Raw genomic sequence first — 22,974 nt, forward strand, 5'->3', positions numbered from 1 at the left:
TGGGAGACATGAAACTTTCATACCTGTGTCCGGTTTGGTCTGTCAAGGACACTGAAAGCTTGGAAACAAAATTTAAAGTAGAAGTTGGTAGAAAAGCCCCTAGCAAATAAAAACACAGGGAGTTTGCCAGACAAAATCTTGGAAATACTGGCCGTCAAAATATTTGTGGAACTCTACTCTCTGAATACTACCCTGGAACATCCACCTTAATTGGGTTTTGATCTGCAGAACGATATGCTTGCAGATTGATAAAATTGCATCAGATTTGTACCTACAACTTGCCCCATAATAATTGATGAATTGAGTCCTTTCAAAGAGAAAATAGCCTTGTATTATTGTATCAACATTTTTAACCTGCTATAAAGAAGCCCAAAATTAACAATAAGACCAATTCAGTTAAAAAATTCAAAACTTTTCCTGTTGCCCGGCATTTAGGAAAATTTCATGAGATCCTGAATTAAGGGTTACAAAACCAAAAAATCAAAATCAAATTAATGAGTTAATAAACTGAGTAATAACAGGTCCTGTAAAAAAACAAGTGGCAGCGTGGCTGAGTGGTTAGAGGCCCGGATTTGAAATCCGTAGGTCCTTAGTTCAAATCCCGTTCTGATCGCTAGCTGATGTAGTTCTCGGTAGTCCCGAGTTCAACCTCCCAGCTGCACTTGTAAATAGCCAACTGGTCTGCCTTCTGCCAGTTGGGATTCTTAACCTAGTTATGTTTATTTGAATATTTATTTATCATTGTTTGTTTACATTGGTCCTGAAAAGCCCCCCTGGGGAGAGGCCAATTAAGTATACATTTAAGTATACACAGGTGACTCAAATAACAAAAATTTACTGAATGTAGAACAGCAATTGACTTTTTCCTCATCACAAATTCATACATGTATTCATTTTTGTTCTTCGCAGTGATCGCCAATTTTTGTTAAACCTTAAGAAAGGATTGGCAAAGCCTGTAAGCCTTGAGGAGAAAACAGTCAAGTTTGATGAAGTTGGTGTTTTAGCATTTGGAGAGAGAATGCCTTCCATTTTTTAAAAAAAATCCGGGTTTAAAGGAACTCTTTTGGAAATCTTATGCACATTTCGTAAAGGTCTTGATAGAGCATACAGAAACCTTCTCCACACACCACATGATTTGACAGGAGACGAATATGATGTTCAGGCACGCATCCACCTTGGCTTCCAGGCTGTGCAAATATTTGGCACTGCCAATGTTACCGCTACCCTTAAGCAGATCGTTAGTTATGTTGGATACATGTACTTTGTTGATAAAGCACTTTCGGATGCTCAAATTATTGGTCTCCCAATAATGCTTGGGAATTTCAAAGACGACATCATGGAGACTGCACACAAACAAAACAAACAAAATTCATTGTTATTTTCTGGAGAAAAAATGCTCCCATTTCAAAGCAGCAGTATCAGAAACAAGTAATTCAGGAAAAATTTGCAAATGAAGTCTTTGAACTGACAATCAAGCCGAGAGAGAGCACTCCACAGAAGTCATCATCGACAAAAGCTGAAAGAAAACGACAGGCAGTGAATGAGAAAAAAATTGGAACAAAAAAATTGTTAATTATAATCAATCAGTAAACATACACTGATAACAATTTTTTTCTCTATTTTAGAACAAATTCTTGAAAACTTTCAGAAGGTAACTTTTAAGAATGGCTGACTGTAAGGATCGAGAAACGCCGGTCAACGTCCCATTTGGCAAATCGCTCATATTTTGCCCAAAGATACCCTAAAGTGACCTAATTCTAAAAATCATATTTAAAGGTTCCAGCGAATTTTTATTTTTCAGAAATTCGCGAAAATTTGAAAGCGCGGTCAAAGTGCGGTTTTTGGTGTAATAAAATGACCGAAACAAGGTGCGAGGACGAAGCGCTGCTAAAGTCTTAAAATAATTTCAATTGACTTCAAACTTCACACAAATGTGGAACAACCACTCTAATTTATTCCTCGTTTTAAACTAATCTCAGAGATGTCGATATAGTGGTTTTCCGAATCATTTTAAAAACACCTATGAAGCGTGTGAAAAATAACGGCAAAATATAGGTCATGTTTAACAGCATCAAAATGCATCTGGTACCTCACTTTCCGATTATTTTACTTTACAGCCTTAAAATATCATTATTAAGCATATACTATGCCAAGTTTCATGCTCGAACTCGCAGTAGTTGCCTTTGAGAAAAACGAAAATCTATGTCAATGTGTTGGGCGCAAATAACACAATCATTATACACGAACAAGAGACAAATCAATTTCAACGGTGAAAGTAAAAGGCTGTCATTAATTAAAATCCCGTCAATTCACTGCTATCAGTAGAAACATAATGTCCACTACATAAACACTGTTTTTAGACGTTTTAGGAACATTGCGCGTTAACTTTCTTTGATTTCCTGTCCGCCGTCATGTCTAGTTTGTCATCGCGTGTATTTCGTGTAAACAACACTGTGAATGGTTGTCATACCAAACGCAAGAGATTTCCTGGAACATTAATGTTTTCGATTCAGCAAAACGCTTTAAGTTCGTTAAGACACAATAATGGGCCAACTTGGAATGCTGTTTAGCATTAAGGACGTTAAAGGACTGTAAATTAATCGAGTTGAAATATCTTGAAGCAAATCAAAATCAAGCCCTTATTCTAATTTGGTAAACAGCCGATCTCTGTTCAAGTTCAAGAAGTCGAGAGGTTAATCCGGCAATGTATCACCGGTGCAACAACAAAATCAAACCGAGGTCATCAAAAGTGTAAGTTTAAAAGTGTAGTGGCAAGTTTCAAATAAATTTCGCCTATACAAATTGGAAGCAAGAAGTGAAACGGTCTGACCCGAAACAAATAAACAAAGTATTAATACGACTAATTTAATCCGAAAATGTTACAGAAAACATACCTAAAAGCCGTCGATTCCCCTCAATACCACTCCACATTGCCTTAAAGAGCCCAAGCTTTCTGCTGTAAGAATCATGGGCCTCATGAATCTGTTTTTACTATATCGGCAACCATGCTTCGGGGCTGATATTCGAGACTTAGTAAAAGTTGTCACACAACCGTACGAGCAGCCCAATCACGCTTTCACTGCTCTTGCGCAAATGTTCAACATTTCGCGATTTACATAAACGGATTACAAGTTTAAAGTAGTGACAGTAGATTGAAATGTGCTTTTTAAAGCTGTCCTACCCAGGAGCAATTATTTGTTGTTCTTGAATGGCTCTTAGGTGTACCTACAGTCCGGCGGAGAGGGGGGAGGGGGTACTCCGGGAAAGGTCGGATATCAGTATGCCGTGAAAGATTAAGTGGTCTCCAACTCTTAACGCCAACACTGAAACACCAGATGATTCTCGAAGTATCACAGGGATCACTAAGCTAAATAATTTTGAGTTTAGCTCCGCTGAGTCAATTACCTGTTGGCGAGCATATTGCATTGACCGTGGACAGGTGGGAAAACAGTTCACGCGGAAAAGCCCGTTGCACATTGTAATTTAGCGTTGTCCAACACGCAATCGGTCTGGTTGTAATGCTAGTCGTATCTGATAAAACCTCAAGGTGTCTTTCGACACGTGCTGGGGTGACGTACTACTAGATGGGCGTGGCAGGGAGCCACGAGTCAAGTCAGTCAACTCCCAAAGCTTAACAGAAGAGTGATAGTGAACCACTGGTGGAAGGACTGCAGATTGTCCCTACGTTTTACCCTGATAGGCCTCTGTGTTATTCTAATGAACTGATGCTGTTACAATGATACTATGTAGCTTTATGAACACGCTAATGGTCAAGGGTTTCTTTTTCAGTGTAAAAGAATCATAAATCAGTAGTTCTTTGTGAAAAGCTATTTTAAGGAAAGGAGGCTGTTCGCAATATCTATGTTTTCCAATGTTCTAGAATGATTAGTTTGTTAACGCACTGTTGCGCTGCGTCTGCACGCAGTGTCGGAAACAAACTACATTAGATCATCTGTTTTTAAGTTGATAAAGGTAAATTAACCGCTTCAGCGAATTTGGAAAGGGTGACGATTCCAACCTCATTCCCAGAGAGGTTGAGACGATTCGGCCGTTAGTTTTTCCTCTAAAGGGTCTTCCTCCTCTACTCCCGCTCCCGCCCTACAAAAATTTAACGATCCTCCCCCCCCCCCCCCCCACCCCCCCGCCGCAAGAGATGTTGCTAAATATCGAAGAAACCAAACACCGACAGTTCCTAAGAATACTTCCGGCAAGTGCAGTTGTTAGTAAAATACTTCAGAAGCGCCGAGGATGGAGTTTTTCCGCGCACGAGTGAGAGAGGTATATCTAGTTCCATGTCTTCGCAACCGCACCGTAGCAAAGGCAGTTTCAGGTTCTTTAGGCCAATGCGGAATTTTGCTATAAGATACGATTTCTGCTGGTCACTGACTGTCCTGAAAGCCTAACCCTCTTTTAGAGCAACAATGACTTCTTGGTGACCTATTGTGGCTTTGAGTTAAGCGCCAACGCTTGCTCCAAGCAGGGTTTGTAGCACATTTTGGCTATGGTCATAAGGGAATGTCTCTCCACGGACTGAGTACATTTCTCCAGAGACAAGTGCCTCTCTAAAGTAGACAGCATATGAAAGACACGAATGCAGCCGCCTTGAAGACATTAATACATCCCTGCCGTACATAGTTTCTATCCTCTATCCAGGGAAACATCAGCAGACGCTTCCTCGGTCACACCCGTTGACAATGGCATTGATGTTAAGGTTGCAGTGTTCGTACCTTTTTAGAAAATGACCTTAAGTCTCCTTCAGAGAACGATGCTTTCAGCAGAAATACAGAAAGAGCGATGTCTGACTAAATAGCAAAAGAAACCTTAACCATTAGCATGATCATAAAGCTACATCATGATAGTATCATTATAACAGCATCAGTTCATTAGAATAACACAGAGGCCTATCAGGGTAAAGCGTGGGGACAATCTGCAGTCCTTCCACCAGTGGTTCACTATCACTCTTCTGTTAAGCTTTGGGAGTTGACTGACTTGACTCGTGGCTCCCTGCCACGCCCATCTAGTAGTATGCCACCCCAGTATGTGTCGAAAGAAAACTTGAGATTTTATCAAATACGATTAGCATTACAACCAGACCGATTGCGTGTTGGACAACGCTAAATTACAATGTGCAACGGGCTTTTCCGCGTGAACTGTTTTCCCACCTGTCCACGGTCAATGCAATATGCTCGCCAACAGGTAATTGACTCAGCGGAGCTAAACTCAAAATTATTTAGCTTAGTGATCCCTGTGATACTTCGAGAATCATCTGGTGTTTCAGTGTTGGCGTTAAGAGTTGGAGACCACTTAATCTTCCACGGCATACTGATATCCGGCCTTTCCCGGAGTACCCCCTCCCCCCTCTCCGCCGGACTGTAGGTACACCTAAGAGCCATTCAAGAACAACAAATAATTGCTCCTGGGTAGGACAGCTTTAAAAAGCACATTTCAATCTACTGTCACTACTTTAAACTTGTAATCCGTTTATGTAAATCGCGAAATGTTGAACATTTGCGCAAGAGCAGTGAAAGCGTGATTGGGCTGCTCGTACGGTTGTGTGACAACTTTTACTAAGTCTCGAATATCAGCCCCGAAGCATGGTTGCCGATATAGTAAAAACAGATTCATGAGGCCCATGATTCTTACAGCAGAAAGCTTGGGCTCTTTAAGGCAATGTGGAGTGGTATTGAGGGGAATCGACGGCTTTTAGGTATGTTTTCTGTAACATTTTCGGATTAAATTAGTCGTATTAATACTTTGTTTATTTGTTTCGGGTCAGACCGTTTCACTTCTTGCTTCCAATTTGTATAGGCGAAATTTATTTGAAACTTGCCACTACACTTTTAAACTTACACTTTTGATGACCTCGGTTTGATTTTGTTGTTGCACCGGTGATACATTGCCGGATTAACCTCTCGACTTCTTGAACTTGAACAGAGATCGGCTGTTTACCAAATTAGAATAAGGGCTTGATTTTGATTTGCTTCAAGATATTTCAACTCGATTAATTTACAGTCCTTTAACGTCCTTAATGCTAAACAGCATTCCAAGTTGGCCCATTATTGTGTCTTAACGAACTTAAAGCGTTTTGCTGAATCGAAAACATTAATGTTCCAGGAAATCTCTTGCGTTTGGTATGACAACCATTCACAGTGTTGTTTACACGAAATACACGCGATGACAAACTAGACATGACGGCGGACAGGAAATCAAAGAAAGTTAACGCGCAATGTTCCTAAAACGTCTAAAAACAGTGTTTATGTAGTGGACATTATGTTTCTACTGATAGCAGTGAATTGACGGGATTTTAATTAATGACAGCCTTTTACTTTCACCGTTGAAATTGATTTGTCTCTTGTTCGTGTATAATGATTGTGTTATTTGCGCCCAACACATTGACATAGATTTTCGTTTTTCTCAAAGGCAACTACTGCGAGTTCGAGCATGAAACTTGGCATAGTATATGCTTAATAATGATATTTTAAGGCTGTAAAGTAAAATAATCGGAAAGTGAGGTACCAGATGCATTTTGATGCTGTTAAACATGACCTATATTTTGCCGTTATTTTTCACACGCTTCATAGGTGTTTTTAAAATGATTCGGAAAACCACTATATCGACATCTCTGAGATTAGTTTAAAACGAGGAATAAATTAGAGTGGTTGTTCCACATTTGTGTGAAGTTTGAAGTCAATTGAAATTATTTTAAGACTTTAGCAGCGCTTCGTCCTCGCACCTTGTTTCGGTCATTTTATTACACCAAAAACCGCACTTTGACCGCGCTTTCAAATTTTCGCGAATTTCTGAAAAATAAAAATTCGCTGGAACCTTTAAATATGATTTTTAGAATTAGGTCACTTTAGGGTATCTTTGGGCAAAATATGAGCGATTTGCCAAATGGGACGTTGACCGGCGTTTCTCGATCCTAACAGTCAGCCATTCTTAAACACTTGGCATGTGAGAATTTAATACAACACTGAGAGAATACAGGGGGCACTTCTCCTTTTGCTGATAAAAAGTATTTCTTAATACTAATTGGCTACACATTACCACCCTTAAGCAAATGCAAAAAAATTGTTGAACATTGAATGAGCTGATGGACCTTACATCAGAACCAAAACAAAAGTTGATGAATTTTCATCGATCAGCCTAGGGTAACTTGAAACAAAATTCTGGCTATTCACTGACTTTGCCAAGAACTAATATTTTGGATTCACTGACTTTACCAGGAACAAAGATTCTCCCTTACCTTGGACTTTGTTTTTCTTAGACTTTTCCATAACTTAAGCAACTCTGTTCTATTTATAAAAAAGACAAACAAAATGCATTATTTTCACGTCCTGCATTGCAAAACCATAGTCCGGGACATGAATTACTTGATATATGTAAAAACCTGTTGCACAAGATTGTATTAGTGTTTAGGCTGCGTAAGCATTATACATTACAGCAGTTACTTTCAATTGCTGATGGAGCTCGTACAGTCAATTTTAAGCTTCAATTTGTTAATTTCAATTTCTATTGCATGTATTGTCTTACTGTAAGAATCTGCCCTTCATTGAGGAAATCGAAATGGACAGCGATGAAGAACAAATCGAAAATGTGGAAGAGACATCCAGAGGAGACAGCGACGACGAACTAGTAATTGACAAGGTAAATATTTGTTTACTCATGAACTTGAAACTATCAATGTTACAATCTGAGCAGCAGGCGAGCAATTCAATTTTCTCAGCTGGCCGTTAATCCAGGAGACAAACATCAGAACGTAAAACCTCCAATATGAAGGATGTAAATGTAAGAATTATTTGTCAAATTAGAAAAATAAATTACTAATATCCTAGGAAGCTCGATCATGAACTCTCACTTTTATGTACATTGTATACCGGTATAGTAGGTATCAAATACTGTACATGAAGGTTTGAAAAGAAATACAAATAGCGAAATTACAAATTTGCTTACTTCTTTCAGAGTGAAATAACTGAAGATTCACCAGGGCAAGGCAAGGTTCCAACCAAAGTACATAGACGGGTCAATGAAGTTCATTGTTCCGACGCAGTCTTGTCGTTCACCGATGAGCTATGGCAGTATGCACTAGATAATTTCAGTACAGCGTCTATTTCTTTAGTAACCAAACAGTCTGCCAGAGAATTTTATCAATCTATTTTGCCACAGTCAAGCTTAAGTTTTCACTTGCAGTCTGTTAGAGCACCGTTTATTTCATGGGAGCGTTCAGATCCTAGAGTAAGAAAAGAGATCTTGAAGTGCAAAGTCTTGACTCCGTGTCAAGACTCAAGTCAGTGTTTTTCTATTCAGTCCACCAAAGTTGAAGAAGATGAAAGTAAATGACTGTTAATAGAATTTTCGCACGTCGTTGGTTTGGAAATCAACAGAGACTCGATCTTTGCGACGACACCAATGAGAATCCGGAGGAAAGATTCCCGTTTGTACAAGATCCATCTTTAGTTCGAGCAGGACAGATGGCTTCCTTACGTCTTCTGCACACACTTCCTTCAACCAACAAAGCTGAATACGCCATCAAAATGTATGGATCAAAGGAAAGAAGGTCCAACCACCTCTTGCAGGAGAGAACATGTGCCCAGAAGGCCCACAAGCCAACTCACTGACTTTGGTCTTTGGTGATCGAGACAATCGTGTACTGAAGTTTTCTAAGTTTAAACATCTTTAAGAATACTCGATAGTAAAGTTATAACTCCACTCACAACCAAAGCATTATGAGAAAAAAAGCCTTCCGACTGAAAACTGCTATGTTTATCCTCACAGCGCGGTCGATGTGTCGATGGAATAAATGCCGAAGGTCAGTACAAGCTCTACTAGGCGCGGAAAGAATTCTGTGCGGCTTTAAAAATAAATTCTCCTTGAAGATGATTGGTTAATTATTTACGGTCAGATCACCTGGTGGACGTTCGGTGACCCCTACTTTTCTTTCCAGAAACAGATTTTATTTACAATTATTTCCGCATTGTCCAAAAATGAACAAAAAATCAACGTGAATGTGGGAAGTTAAAAAAAAGTCAAGATTTCTGTCTACGGGACATCGAATTCTGGCATCTTGCGGCCGCAAGACGCGTGAAACTATGGTCGCTAAATGCGAACTTGGTCTTTAAGGAACCTCACCAGTTGACTAAATTCAATTAATAGGTCCACTTAGACAATATTTGGCAGAGAAAATTTCACTTCAAAGATCTAACTGGAATATTTTTGGGCTTACAGACACTGTGGCCTTAATGGCTAACAAAACCCGTTTTTTTTTTTCAGATTTAGGGTGTTCTTCCGGGCATGTTCTCTCCAAAATGAAGTCGTTGACCACCCATTCTTTTTTACATTTCTGACATAACCAACTCATCATCTTACAGTTGCAAAAGTCTCAGAAAAAATATCAATGTTGGAAAATTTTCGCGCGAACGTCCTTAAACACTACGATCAATTTAAATATGAAAATGGGTGTTCAAACAATAATTTAGAAAATACGTCCCTGAAGAAAATTGACTTGTTTTGTGCTAACTCTTGACGATGTGCGCCTCGAAAATATGCATTGCTTGGAAAATTGACTTGTTTGGAATAACCTTGACAGTTAGAATATTAACATTTTTGAAATGTCATATAAGAATACTGTTTTACGTGAATTAATCTGACGTTTTTTGGTTTAGAACAATAGTGAATAAATAATAGTCTCATAACAATACGATAAAGTCCAAAATTAAGGCAGGCTCTGGTGCAAGCTGTAAAATATCTGAATTTCCCTCAGTTCCGGGCTTCAACTACATAAGTTCAAATAATCTCCTTTCTGCTAAAGTGGATCTACAGTTAGGCTTTTTCGCTTGTTAGGTTTAAACAAGGAAGATATCATTAATTATTCATCGCGCAGGTGTGCGTATTCAAATTAAACAACTGTCTCCGGTTCACTTTTGTCCAACCAGTAAGGAGTTTATCCTGCAGCAACACTTAATAGGTTGAGACTGAAGCGCTTGCTCCCAGAAAAACAAAAAACAAAAAACAAAAAACAAAAAAAAAACAGGTAAAATGAGCCTAAATTATCAAATACTCAATTTTCTGCTGTACGAAATGTATTGCTGATGTTTTAATATATGATATATGTGGAAGTTTGTTACTAGTCCCAGCTTACTTTTCAGTGTTTACCACAAGAGGAAGTCGCAGTTTGCACAAGCAAGATAAACCCTTCTGGTAAGCCCTTCCATGTATTGCATAATTGTAATATGTTTTTGGTGAAGGAAAAAAATAAAAAAAACCCAGTAATCTTGATTATATGCGATTCAGAGTTATATATAATGTTTCCAGTGGTTTTATTTCATATTATACCATAATTAAATGAATTCGCGCGCTCTGATTGGTCAATCAGCTATGGTTTATTGTGCCAGTAAACTCATGGAAATTTCGCCTGTCTTCTGAATTATTATATAAAAGCAATAGACCACAAGTTTTTATGGTTTATAGGCATGATAAACCGCTTGGGATGTTGGAAGAACACTCGAAGAATTCGAGTTGTCTTCCAACATCCCAAGTGGTGTATCAGCCTATAAACCATAAAAACTTGTGGTCTATTGCTTAATTAATTGATTGCTGCCTTCGTATTCAGGCTTAATGCTTGAAAATAATGGAATTTCCTCTTTGCAGAAGGCACTAAAAGTTGTTCAAAACGAATTCGATTTTAATGCTTAAGGCATTAAAAGCCTTTCAACAATTTATCTGTATTGTATGGGTTAATAGAATGTGAAAATAAGCCCTCATTCCCAAGTATTAGCCAGGTGTATGTGCAAGGTATACGGATCCTTTTCTGTGTCCTTGTTATTTATTGTCTAATAACGGTTATTAAATATGGCCGTTCAATTGGCCAACGTCAGTGTTAAAGAAATGCCGAAGAAAACGTACCGGATAGCATGATAAATGAAATGCTTGTATTCGCGAAAGAAAGCTGTAAATAACCACGCGTCTTCAACTACATGAAGAGCAGTTAATTCTAGCCAATTTCTCTCGTATTTTCTTCGGAAGTTTATTCCATCTTCTTCTGCGTCAGCGTGTATAACTGAATGAAGTTTGGAGCATACAGTCTTACGTTCTTTGCAAGACAATGGTTCCCTTATTATCTCACAGGCCCCTTCTACGCATTACTGACACACAAGAATCATGTATTGCCTAGACTTTAACAAAGACTAATTTTTTGACGCAACATTCAAAAACTACGATAAGTTTGAAAATGGAAATGGATGTTAAAACATTAAACATTTTAGAAATTACCTCTGAGAGAATTGTCTTGTTTGGGCTAATCTTTGACAGTTTATAACATTAGAATTTTAGAAATGACATCCAAGAATGTTGTTTGGCTGGGTTGATTTGACGGTTTGACAGTTTGAAACAGCAGTGAGTAAATAATAGCCTCTAAAAATGCAGTAAAGCCCAGAATTAAGACAGGCGCGGGGACAAGGTGTAAAACACTAAGTTTTCTTTAGTTCGTTGAACAATATGTAAGCAATGCAAGAAATTTTAAGACGAACAAGAACTAAATTTCTTTAATCAATCACTGTGCTGCTAAAGAGGAATCTACCGTTAGGCTCTCTTCCTTCTTAGGTTCAACAAGTAAAATATCGTTAATTATTAATCACGTTGGTTCGTGCGTATTAATTAAGGTAGGTATTAAGGTAGTAGACACCCGCAAAAACGACAGAATTTCGACAAATGCGTTGTAAGGAGTGATAATCACAAATATTGAACCATTACTCATCGAGTAAGAAGTACACTGTTTCAACTGCCTCTGGAGCTTACTTTCATCCACTGTCACTGAACACAAGCTTTGCAAGGGAGGAGCCACTTGGGCACCTGCTGTGATATACTAATAATTTGGGGGCAGGTTGATCTCCATCAAACCTACCATTACGTTTATTCATCTTGGTCGCCATGGAAACATGTAATAAACAAAAAATAAAGTTTGTTCTACCCTTCAAATTTACCCTTTTTTATGGTGTGCATTTTGAAATAACAAAAAATAGCCCCACAGCTAGAAAATAGAGGTAACAAAAGGGTTGTGAGCTCCAAAACTCTTTGTTTTACGAAAGTCACTTTTTTGTCGTTTTTGCGGGTATTTAACACCTTAAACAAACTGTGTGTTGTTTACTTTGATCCTCACAGAAAGGGAACTTATCCTGCAGCAGGAATTTTTAGTTTGAGACCGAAGAGTTTGCTTGGAAGAAAAAATACAACAAATCAGGCAAGATGGACACCTATTACCAAATAATCAATTTTTTTTTCATTAAAAAGGTAACGAGGATGTTTTAACATGTTGTTCATCATTTCAGTTCAGTCGCTTTACCACAAGAGGAAGACACAGTTTGCACAGTTTGCAAATCCTTCTGGTAAGTTATTCTTAATTAGTACTTTTTTAACATCAGGTATTATATAATAGCCCAATTCCGATATATTTTGCCGCTAGGGACTGGTCGTGATTTTGAACGTGAAAGCGAGTCTTGGGGGAATAGCTCGGGGAATGCAAAAATACTTGCAGATGTAAACACGGAAAAACCCTTACTGAATTTCTGCTTGAAATGTTGAAATATTGCTCAGTTGCGGTTTGTACCAACGGAACTCATAACAGACCAGATTTGTCATATTTTGGGTTTCCAAGCAACGTCAAAATAGGGAGAAAATGGGAAACTTTCTGCAGAAGAGCTGACAATAAGTTCAAGAACCTGTCAGACCCACGAATTTGTTCTTTGCACTTCAAGTACGAAGATCTTAAAAAGGGACTTTCTGGTAAGTTATCTATCATAACAGGGGCTGTTCCAACAATATTCCATCCAAACAAAAGAGATTCAAAAGAACATCTACGGACAGAAAGGCTAGAAAAGCGAACTCTTCGTGTCCAGCAGTCCGCAGCGTTCCAAACCGATGAGCATCCTGCAAAAAAGAAGCCGAAAATATGTGACAAAGATATCACAGATGTTCCAGCGAGTGAAGCTCTGACAAAGTCTGTGGGATGGAAAAGCTTACCTTACTGTGACTACGACTACATAGATCGAATAGACAAAGTAGATGAATCTCATAGAAATGTGGTGTGCCAAACTGATCTTACGATAGAAGACTTTGAAGCGGTCAGCTGTCAACTTCAAAAAAACGTGACCTAAATGAGTTCTAAACCTGAACACGTGATATGGTCACATGATACTGGTCAGTGGATACCTTGTTTTGACAGCAGTCAATAAACCATAACACAGATGAGCAATATCAAAGATGCAGCTATGTTAATGGTGCTATCTTAGTTTTCAAGGTATTGGGCTTGGCGCATGGACAGTGACGTGACAACCAAAATTTTTCGATCGATGGATTACATAATTTTCGAAGGGTTTGGGCTCAATTCGCGCACAGGAGCTCCCCTATAATGAGATTCATTCCCTACTACTCAGGAATTACTGGATTACCTTTAATTATTATTATTTTTTTAATTAAATAATGCCAAAAATTAAATTATAAGGAAGGAAGCAATATCAGGAAGCTATAAGTATTTTGCATTCATGATACAACTTGGGTAACCTACTGAAAGGTTACGAGGCATTGGAACATTGGTCAGCCAAGCCAAGATACGTTTGAACTGACATATCAATAACATTACAGCACAATGGATAAACAATAATTATATCCTATCAATATACTAACATAATTTACTCAAAAAATTATACTGTAATACAGTTTGATCCCACTAATTCGAACTCGGCCATTTTGAATTCCCCATCATTTCGAACTCAAAACCATATCCCTTATGGATTTGCACTCAAGTCAAATACTATCAGCTATTTTAAACTATATTTTTTTTGTTTCTCCCGAGGGTTCGAAATGGCAGGGTTCAACTGTATATAAAAGCAAAATTGTGTGTGAAACTTTATTGGGTTATTTCTTCCAAAAACTTATAACTAATAAAAATTTAGGGCAAAGAAATCTTTTCTTCTTTTGTTTTTTGTTTTGGATTAAAAATAGTATTTATATATATACAGCATTTATATATATATATAAATGTGGTTCATCCTGTGGTTCAATCCACCATACAGCAAGAACGTGGAAACAAACGTCGGTAAATGCTTCCTTTCACTTACTGATAAGCACTTCCCCAAATCTAACCCACTTCATAAAATTTTTAACCGTAACACACTCAAATTAAGCTACAGCTGCATTGGTTACATCAAAACAATCATATCTAACCATAACAAAGCTGAAATTAACAAATCCACACGTACAAATGACCAAACGAAAAATTGCAACCGCCGGAAATCTACCACGTGTCCCATGGATGGAAATTGTAGCATGGAAAGCGTAATTTACCAGACCGAAGTCATCACACCAACCACGAAAGAGACATACATTGGACTCTGTGACACTACATTCAAATTAAGATATCGTAATCACGTATGTTCTTTTCGAAATGAGCGGTACAAACACGCTACTGAACTAAGTAAATACATATGGAGCCTGAAAGATCAGAACATTAAGTGTGACATCAAGTGGCGCATAGTTAAACAGGCTAGGTCTTATTCGAATGTTACCAAGAGATGTAATTTGTGTTTGTGGGAGAAATGTTTCATCTTATGTAAACCGGAAATGTCAACTCTGAACAGCAGAAATGAGCTTGCATCGTGTTGCAGACATGCTAGGAAATTCTTGCTGAAAAATGTTATCATCTAATTAGCGATTAAGATCCCGCGTGACGCGACACGTGACACGCAACACATCTAGCATGTAATTGCATTGTTCTGTATTTTCAAATATCTTTGAATGTAACCGTTTTTTCTGGCAGTCGCCTGATGATTGCCTCGCATGAGGCATGAAACTCGGAGTAGCGATTAAATGACCATATAACCTAGCTCTTGAGTTTTTACTGTTATATATATATATATATATATATATATATATATATATATATATATATATATACTACGTCACACAATTAACCAATTAAGACTCTGTAACAATTGCATGTGAAGATCCCTGAGGAAGGCAAATGCCGAAACGCGTCGGGTCTTGAATAAAGCGTTGAAAACGGAAGCCCATTCTCAGAAGCCCATTCTCCAAACGGAAGCCCATTCTCCCATTCTCCATTATATATATATAAATTTAGGATGAGGGGCCCTGTTCTCTGTAATAAAAACATCAACATCATTTACATGCATATAAAAAACTTAGGGCAAAGAAGTTCTCACCCAATCCAGTTTTCTGTAAAAAAATATATATATATATCATTTACATACATATAAAACATTTGAGGTGAAGAAGTTCTTGCCCTGTCCAGTTCTCTAAAACACAATACCATTTACATACAGTTGAAAAGTTTAGGGCGAAGAAGTTCTGGTCCTGCCCAGTATCCTATAATAAAAATATCATTTAGACACATATAAAAAATTTAGGGCAAAGAAGCTCTCGCCCTGCCCGGTTTTCTGTAATAAAAATATCATTTACATCCATATAAAACATTTAGGGGGAAGAAGTTCTCGCCCTGCCCAGTTCTTTACGAGAAAATCTCAAATCTCAGCCTTGCCATATTGACCTTGCTGTCGCTCGATCAATACTACAGGGTCTCGGTTCAAGATTTTCCTGTACAGACATCACTCTGGGTTGAATAAGTAGTTAATGAAACTATTAGAGCAAAGAAGAGGGGGGAAAGAGAGAGAGCAGAGAGAGGGGAGCGCTCTGCCTGTCACCAACTAAATTTTTTATATGTCAGTAAAAGATATTTTCATTACAGAGAAATGGACGAGGTGAAGATTTCTTCACCCTAACGTTTTTATAAGCATATATTAAATGTTTTTATTTACATTGTTCATTACTGAATATAGCCCTTTCTACAAAATGCCGCATTGTACGTACACCAAAGCCAGACATGTAAATCCCAAAAACTTCTCAAAAGGAAAATAAGGGCCATGTGCCCTCGATCAAATCAAATAGAAAATCAAAAACAAAGTAGAGCCTCCTGTGCAGACAGGGTCTACATGCATTATCTCGACATTTCAACTAAGCATTTCACCACAACTTATTAACTGGACAAGAGGAAATCTAAATAAACACAACATACATATATCACTGCATCTAAGTATCAAACAGCAAATCCCGCTTTAATAAAGCCTGGATTACCGAAATTATCAACGAAAGGATGCAAATTCAAAGTAAAGCCAAGAAATGCATTTACAAGCCTGAAAAGGACACTCCAGAAGTTCAAAAACTTGCAGTGCTAAAGTTTAATAATTATTCACGCTTAAGCATAGATTTGAATATTATTTTTGCAGACGACTTTGCAGTCATTTTATCGGCGGTGGCTTTACCAGTCTTTAACCCCCAAGCATTTCACCAAACCGAATAAATTGAACTAACAAAACGAGGAAATTCTAGCAGTCTATGAAGCGAGTGCCTGTGAAAAAAAAAAAAAAATTCAAAACTCGCCTTACAGTGTTACAAATAAGCTTACAGTTTGATTATTTTTAGACGTGAGGTTGTAGTCCGTGAAATTAGCGAAAACTATTTGTTTACAATATGCAACTTACAACAACTTCCACAAAGCGACTAAAGTGTTATTATTTAGCGATGAACGAAATTAAAACGATGTAATTTAAAAAAAATATATCTCACAGCATGGCCTCAAGTCAGGAAGGCTTTGAAAAAATACCTATTGAAGATAAGGCAACTTGATAATTTGTATAGAAAACACTTGAAAACACCACAACAATAGATCAGTCGCTTACCGCAAGTCTTCCAGGCAGCACTAGTAGTGAAGACCGACCTGAACTAATCTTTTCGATAGATCAACGAATCAATCATCTTTTCTGCTGTATTTAGCGTTCTGTAATTTCTCGAAACACAGTACACATCATGTGACTTGCCTTGCATGGCTGCACATGTCAACGCGCGAATTAACTTGGGAAGTTCTGTTGTCTTCTGATACAATTTGTCGGCCATTTCGCCTCCTTTCTCAAGCTCTCGCTAGCTCTGCTTCATGGCATTGCTCGGTATTGTTTCATCTCCTTTCTCTCAGCCCTGACTCGCCCTAATTCACGGCATTGTTCAGTACTGTTTCGCTTACTTTCTCTAGACCTCGCCGAGCCTGCTGTCTTTCGCGATCTTTTCCTGTTACTAGTAATTCTTGCTCCCGATTATCTTCTTTCACGTTCTCCCTCAGTTAAACCCTCTCTTGAAAACATTACATTATCAACTCCGCTATCGTTTGTTGACATAGCAATATAGCAATGAGTTTTCATCGCGCCGAGAAAAGATAGCGCTTTTGAGCTCTCCCGTTCGGGTTACCTTCAGACTCCCCTCCCCCTCCCCCAGAGTCTGTACGGGTGGACGGACGGACGGACGAACATAACCAAATTTACTCGGCGTGATGGTTACTAAAATTTCTAAGGAATGGATGCTCCGCTATGAATTTTCTTCTTTGCAGAAGGCATTGTGAAAATTTGTTCAAAATGATTTAAACGCTCACGTTTTTAACAGGATTTGAGCAATTCAGCTACAGCCTACTGGTTAATGAACTGTCAAAACAGTCACAGATGATATTTTCTCAGATAGTTCCAAGTATTCTCTGAGTCAGGTTTCTGTGCAAGCATTACAGATATTTTTTTTTCGTTTCTTGATATGTAGCACTATATCGTCTGAGACGTGTGGCCAGAAAGATTAAGCCACATATATTGAATAAATGGATTAGGAAAGATTGGGAAAGTGCTGAAGCTGTGTCGCGCTCAGTTTATTTCGTCAACTCCGATAAAAGGACGTATACAAACTGTAAAATGGTTGTTGTTTTTTTTAATACATTACTTAGATTTGGCTGATTTTCTTTCATTATGTACAAAATTGTTCTTTAAAAAACTCATAGATTCTGAATTCATGACGGACGTTCATAGCAATGAAAAGTCCGTACTTCGTAATAAGATGGAAAGAAAAAAATACATAATCCTAAATATTGGCCAGAATTTTAATCCACCATGCCTTGCACTGAATTCTCCTTTTGTTTTGCGGATTATATCAACACCCTGGAATCTTCGCATCAAAGTGCTGGCCCTGTCAGGGCGTCTTTTAAATTTTTTAAAATAGTTTTCCTTAGGACCTTACTCAATAGAATACAAGAAGAGCAGTAGAGCTCGAGGATACTGGCGTGGAAATGAAATACTTTTTTCCGTTCGTACGTTCTGAAACCTTTCTTGAAACAATTATTCGCTTGCCGAGGGTTTAATTAATATACATTGAGGCATTTTGCAGGTTAATTCTGAGGTTAACGTTAAATATGTACGCGGATGGTCTGCCAAATTTTTTAAAATTCCAACTTTAGGTCCTTTAGCGTATAAAAATGTGCGTGAATCTTTATTGATACCGAATGACGAAAACTTTGCGTGTGGGCGCCGACTTAAAGAGCTTATCATAAGTCGACAGACGCAAAGCCAAAAGCATGAACTAGTTCTTTTTTTGATAGATATTTGGAATAAACGAGAAACCACGTTAATTCGATGATGCAGTCAAATTCTCTTTTATGTGTAGTTCAAGTGAGTCTTTGTGAACACGTTGTTGGGATACAAAGATCTCCAACGAAAGGTACTCGCTATCGTTCATAATTTTCCAATAAATGGATGATTTTTTTGTTTAAGGCGAGTGGAAAATCTTCTGTTTCAGTGAAGCGCGTTACATTCGGCAAAAAAATGCGGTTGGTTATTTGGGACATGGGACTTGATGGCAAATATTTTTTTACAAAAGTAATCAAAGAACAGAAATTCTACAGTTTGCAAAAGGATATACAGATCCATGCAGACAGAATTACTGCAACGGCTGTTCTGGGGCAACACATTTGCCGTCGAGAAATAGCCCAGATTGGCTTTGCTAAACTACTCTATATGGCCTCACTTTCTAGCTTTTTTCTGTTTTGCTGCTCCACTTGTTTTTTGTGTAGCTGTTATAGGTCCTACAGGATGTCCTCGAAGACACGAAAGTCTTGATGACCTTTCAGGTTTTTATGTGCATGATCTATTACGGGATCTCTATCAGATTACTACAGGAATCTTGCTATTACTGGGCGAGATTTTAGCGGGTTTGGCCTTCCAAAGCGGTTTATTCTCTGAAACTCAATTTTCTCGCAGGGGCGATGACTTTATAGATGCTCATCCAGGAATTGCGTGGTAAACGACTTCTTCATTGTGCTCTGATGTGATTCGCTGTGGTCCTTCTTCAATATCTTTACTAGTAGGGAACTTAAGCACCAGGCTATTTTGCGATGGCGAAGGCGACCGGAAGTGACATTTTGTTCCGGTGGGCGTTCTGGAGTTGTCTGTCAAGTCGTCTTTGTTTCGCGCGAACGTGAAAACCTTCATTTTGGCGTTGTTTCCAGAGCGTGAGTATCTTTCCCTCACTAGTTTGTCTCAAACTTGTTTTAACATTTTATTTTGCTCTTGTTACCTTTTTAGAAGTATTTTCTTTCGTGTTGTTCAAATTTTATACTCAGACATAGATAAAAACACAGACATTTTCATTTCTCGTAGCTTTGAGCAAAAGATGTCGGCGCTGGCCTCCGATGGAAAACCAAAGTAAGCCGAACTATTGAGTCTTTCGAAGACATTTCAACAGAAAACTTTTTATGCGTATCTTTGTAAGTTTACATTTTTTTTCTCGATCGTCGGTCAAATAGCTAAATTGTCGTATTTAACTTTTAGAGCTATGGACTGGACTGAAGATCATGATGTTATTTTGCTTCGAGAAATCCTGGCGAGCGATTATTTTCATTCAAAAAAGGAAGCGTTGCGAAGGGAATAAGGTGGAATCGATGGCAGAAAAGTTAAATCAAGTGAAGACAATCAGGTTTCATCTCAAAGATAAGAGGGCCGATGGGTTCTTCTCCAGAAGAAGTATAAGGCCATGATACATCAAGAAGAAACTGCAAGTGGAATATCCGAGGACGACATGTCTGAAATAGATGTTTTACTTGAACAACTCGTTGGGAAAGAAGAGAGCTTAAACAAAGTTGGTGATGCTCAGGTAAGAAAGCAAAAAGAAGATAAAAGCAAGGCAGAGGACGTAAGGCAGAAAGCTTTAGAGCGATACAGCGAAACGAAAAAGCGCAGGTCAACAGAGAATGGCAATGAATGCGAGGGGAAACCGAAGTGCCAAAGGAGAAGTGCTCGCACCGAACCGCTAGTTGAATTCATGCAAAAGAAAGCCAAGAATGAGCGAGAATTACGACAACAAGAGCTAGATCTAAGAAGACTAGAACAAGAGCAGAATCAGCAAGTGATGGTGACTGTCTTACAGCAACAACAACAAACAAATCTAGCTATTCTGTCAGTTATCCAAAAGCTGCTTGAGAAGAAACAATGACATTTTCCCCAAGTATGAACATGTAAAGTCAGTGTTTATTTATTTCAACAAAAAGACAGGTATTTGTTGGAACTGATGTCTTATTATTTACTTGCGTTTTGTGAATTCGAAAAAAAACCAAGTTCATTCATTATTGTTGTTACAAGTTTGACTCTTACATTGGTGACCACTAAGACGAATTCAAATACTTAATAAATTTGGGTTTAATTAAAATAGCCTCCATTTCTGCTCTGTTTATTTGAGAGAATTTATCTAAAATAATACTGCAATGAAGGAGGGTCTAGCTAGGCCAAAAAACTCTGAGGTTTTGTTGCCATATAGGCAGGTAATAGCATTATTAAGAAGTTCACATACAAGATACATTTTTCTCACACTACTCATTCCAATTTTGGGTTTTTCTTAAATCTAAAAACTTGAAGTCGTTGATGGTGTCCCCAAAGAGCCACTCCATAGTTACTCTAACAAAACTCATGTCAAAGCTGTATTGTTCCATCATCGGTGTTAGGGCACCATGGCGAAATGTTGCCTGCAGGTGTGTTCGCAGGGGATAGGCGGGATCACCATAAACACTCATGGGCTGGCCTGTTGGGGAAAATGCGTTCCTTTCCAATTCCTGGAGAAGATTGGAATCTACCAACATGCTTGCATCGTGTGTTTTCCCCTGATTAATAAATTAATGAAACCTTAATTATAAGTGGCAGCTTATTTTCATGGCATCGTGGTGGACATAACTTACCAACAGGCACATACATATTTCCAATAAGTCCATTTGGTAGAGCGACGGACTGAAACTTGAGTGAATGTACCTGTTTATGTCCATTGTACACTATTCTTTGGTGTTGGCCTGGGCGAGAAATTGGTCTGACTGTCCCATCTATAAGCCCAAAGCAATTGCTGAGAGGCGCACCTTTAGAATGGATAACATCTGCATACTCCTGCAGCATTGGTGGACTCAATATATCAAAATTCCATTCTGAAATTTGATGACCATGGCTCAAAAAAATATGATCCATCACTGTATTGGTAATCATGCTTATTTCAGGAATTGGTCTTGCAAAACGATCAATCATGTCTGAATAGCGACATGGATACGACAAGTGCTTCAGAAGTATACAAAGCCCTTCAGTTCGGTCACAAGTTGTTCTTTGCGGACATAGGAAAGTGACTGGTAATTAAAGAACATTTGTCAATAATGTTATGTCCTGTTTTCGCACTCTGAACTCCGCTAAACACTCTGATTCATCCATCTGGTCGTAATCAAACTTTGGGTAGGAGCGGTAAGGGAATTCTGGATTCTTGGAACTGTAACTTTCGTACAAGGTCAAAAATTCTTCGTCACAGATGCTTTTACTGTCGTACAAAAAAGGAAGCAGGTTTCTTATTTCACAGCTTATTTTAAAAGCGAACAGAGTTTGCTACCGGCGTCGCTGCTGCAAAACTCGTCTGGCTGCTTAACGTTTATATTTTGTCGGGAACGACGTCGTTCTCTTCCCAGGCTGTTTCGGTCGCTAAAGTTGCCGTTACCTCTAAAACGACCTGTGCTTAAGTTCCCTAGTATTTTCTGGTACGCCGAAGAACGTTTCAGGATTTTCTCGTCTTGAGCCTGCTTTGAGTTCCGCCACATTCCTTTCCAATTTTTTGGTTCTGGTCTTTAAAACTTGGACCTCTGAGTCTAATCTACTGCTTACTGTTTCTTCATGCTAGCTACTGTCTATGAACCTCGTAGAGTTGAAGTTCGATGACGTTAAGCTTGTCTAATTTTTTCTTTTTTCAGAATTGCTTCGATTTTAGCGTCGAGGTTCTCCGCCATATCGAGAGGTTCGAAAATTTTGTCATACTCGGCTCTCGATCGATTGTTCTGCAGATAAAGACAATGAAGAAAACGGGTTATCCGCGCGCGTTCTATTTAATGGCATGAAAATTTTCATATACAGTTTCAAGAGCGACCAAAGATAAGAGCTCAGCAAAACGAGTTAATTCGAAGACGCCGGCGTTTCGTTTTCGCGTGGACGGAAAACATTTTAGAAATGGAGCTTTTCGAAAACGATGACGTCACGATAATCGTGAGATTTTCTTGACCAAGTTTCCCTCAAACACAAATCCAAAGTGACCGGTGATTAATGCATTTTCAAATTCCTCCGGCGTAGTCGTCGTTCCGTGGCATGTGTAAAATATTCAGATCCTTTTTGCGTTCTTATATTTTGTCTGAGAACGTATGGCAAAAATATTAACTCACACCCAGTTCATAAATGTATTGAAAAAGATGTTGAAGTTATGGCGCCCTTCTTATTTCATCTCGTGTAAGTTTCCCAATCCCGTTAAAAGGACTTGCATCTTAGACAGTGTTAAACGTTTGTTTTATATATTACTTATATAGACATTAATCTTTTTACAAATTTAATATATATCAATTGTTTTTATATCTTAGGTTAATTTCGTTCCGTTAGAGACCGTCCTTTAAGTAATAAACTAATAGATTTCATAACAGACATTCGTGAATAATAGTTAGAAGTTCTCCCTTCATCATAAATTAAGAAATTGAAAACTAATTAAGAAGAGTTTTAATCCGCCTTGTTATGTCGTCTTTAAGTTTTCCTGTTGTTTTTCCGATTCAAA

At 38.3% G+C, this 22,974-nt stretch overlaps 3 pseudogenes across 1 annotated transcript; 2 read left to right on the forward strand and 1 right to left on the reverse strand.

The window, feature by feature from the left end:
- The first annotated feature begins 885 nt into the window (after nucleotides 1–885).
- LOC149115072 (uncharacterized) lies at nucleotides 886–1,590 on the forward strand (annotated as a pseudogene).
- Nucleotides 1,591–19,405: 17,815 nt separating this feature from the next.
- Nucleotides 19,406–20,571, forward strand: LOC110046525 (uncharacterized; annotated as a pseudogene). Its single transcript, XR_016206221.1, has 2 exons — nucleotides 19,406–19,571; nucleotides 19,698–20,571. The product of XR_016206221.1 is annotated as an uncharacterized LOC110046525 (transcript).
- LOC149115073 (uncharacterized) lies at nucleotides 20,564–21,718 on the reverse strand (annotated as a pseudogene).
- Between the last annotated feature and the right edge of the window lie 1,256 nt (nucleotides 21,719–22,974).

Source organism: Orbicella faveolata, unplaced genomic scaffold (assembly GCF_042242905.1).
Source record: "Orbicella faveolata isolate gen_17 unplaced genomic scaffold, um_ofav_v1 contig_13, whole genome shotgun sequence".
Taxonomy (NCBI): Eukaryota; Metazoa; Cnidaria; class Anthozoa; order Scleractinia; family Merulinidae; genus Orbicella; species Orbicella faveolata.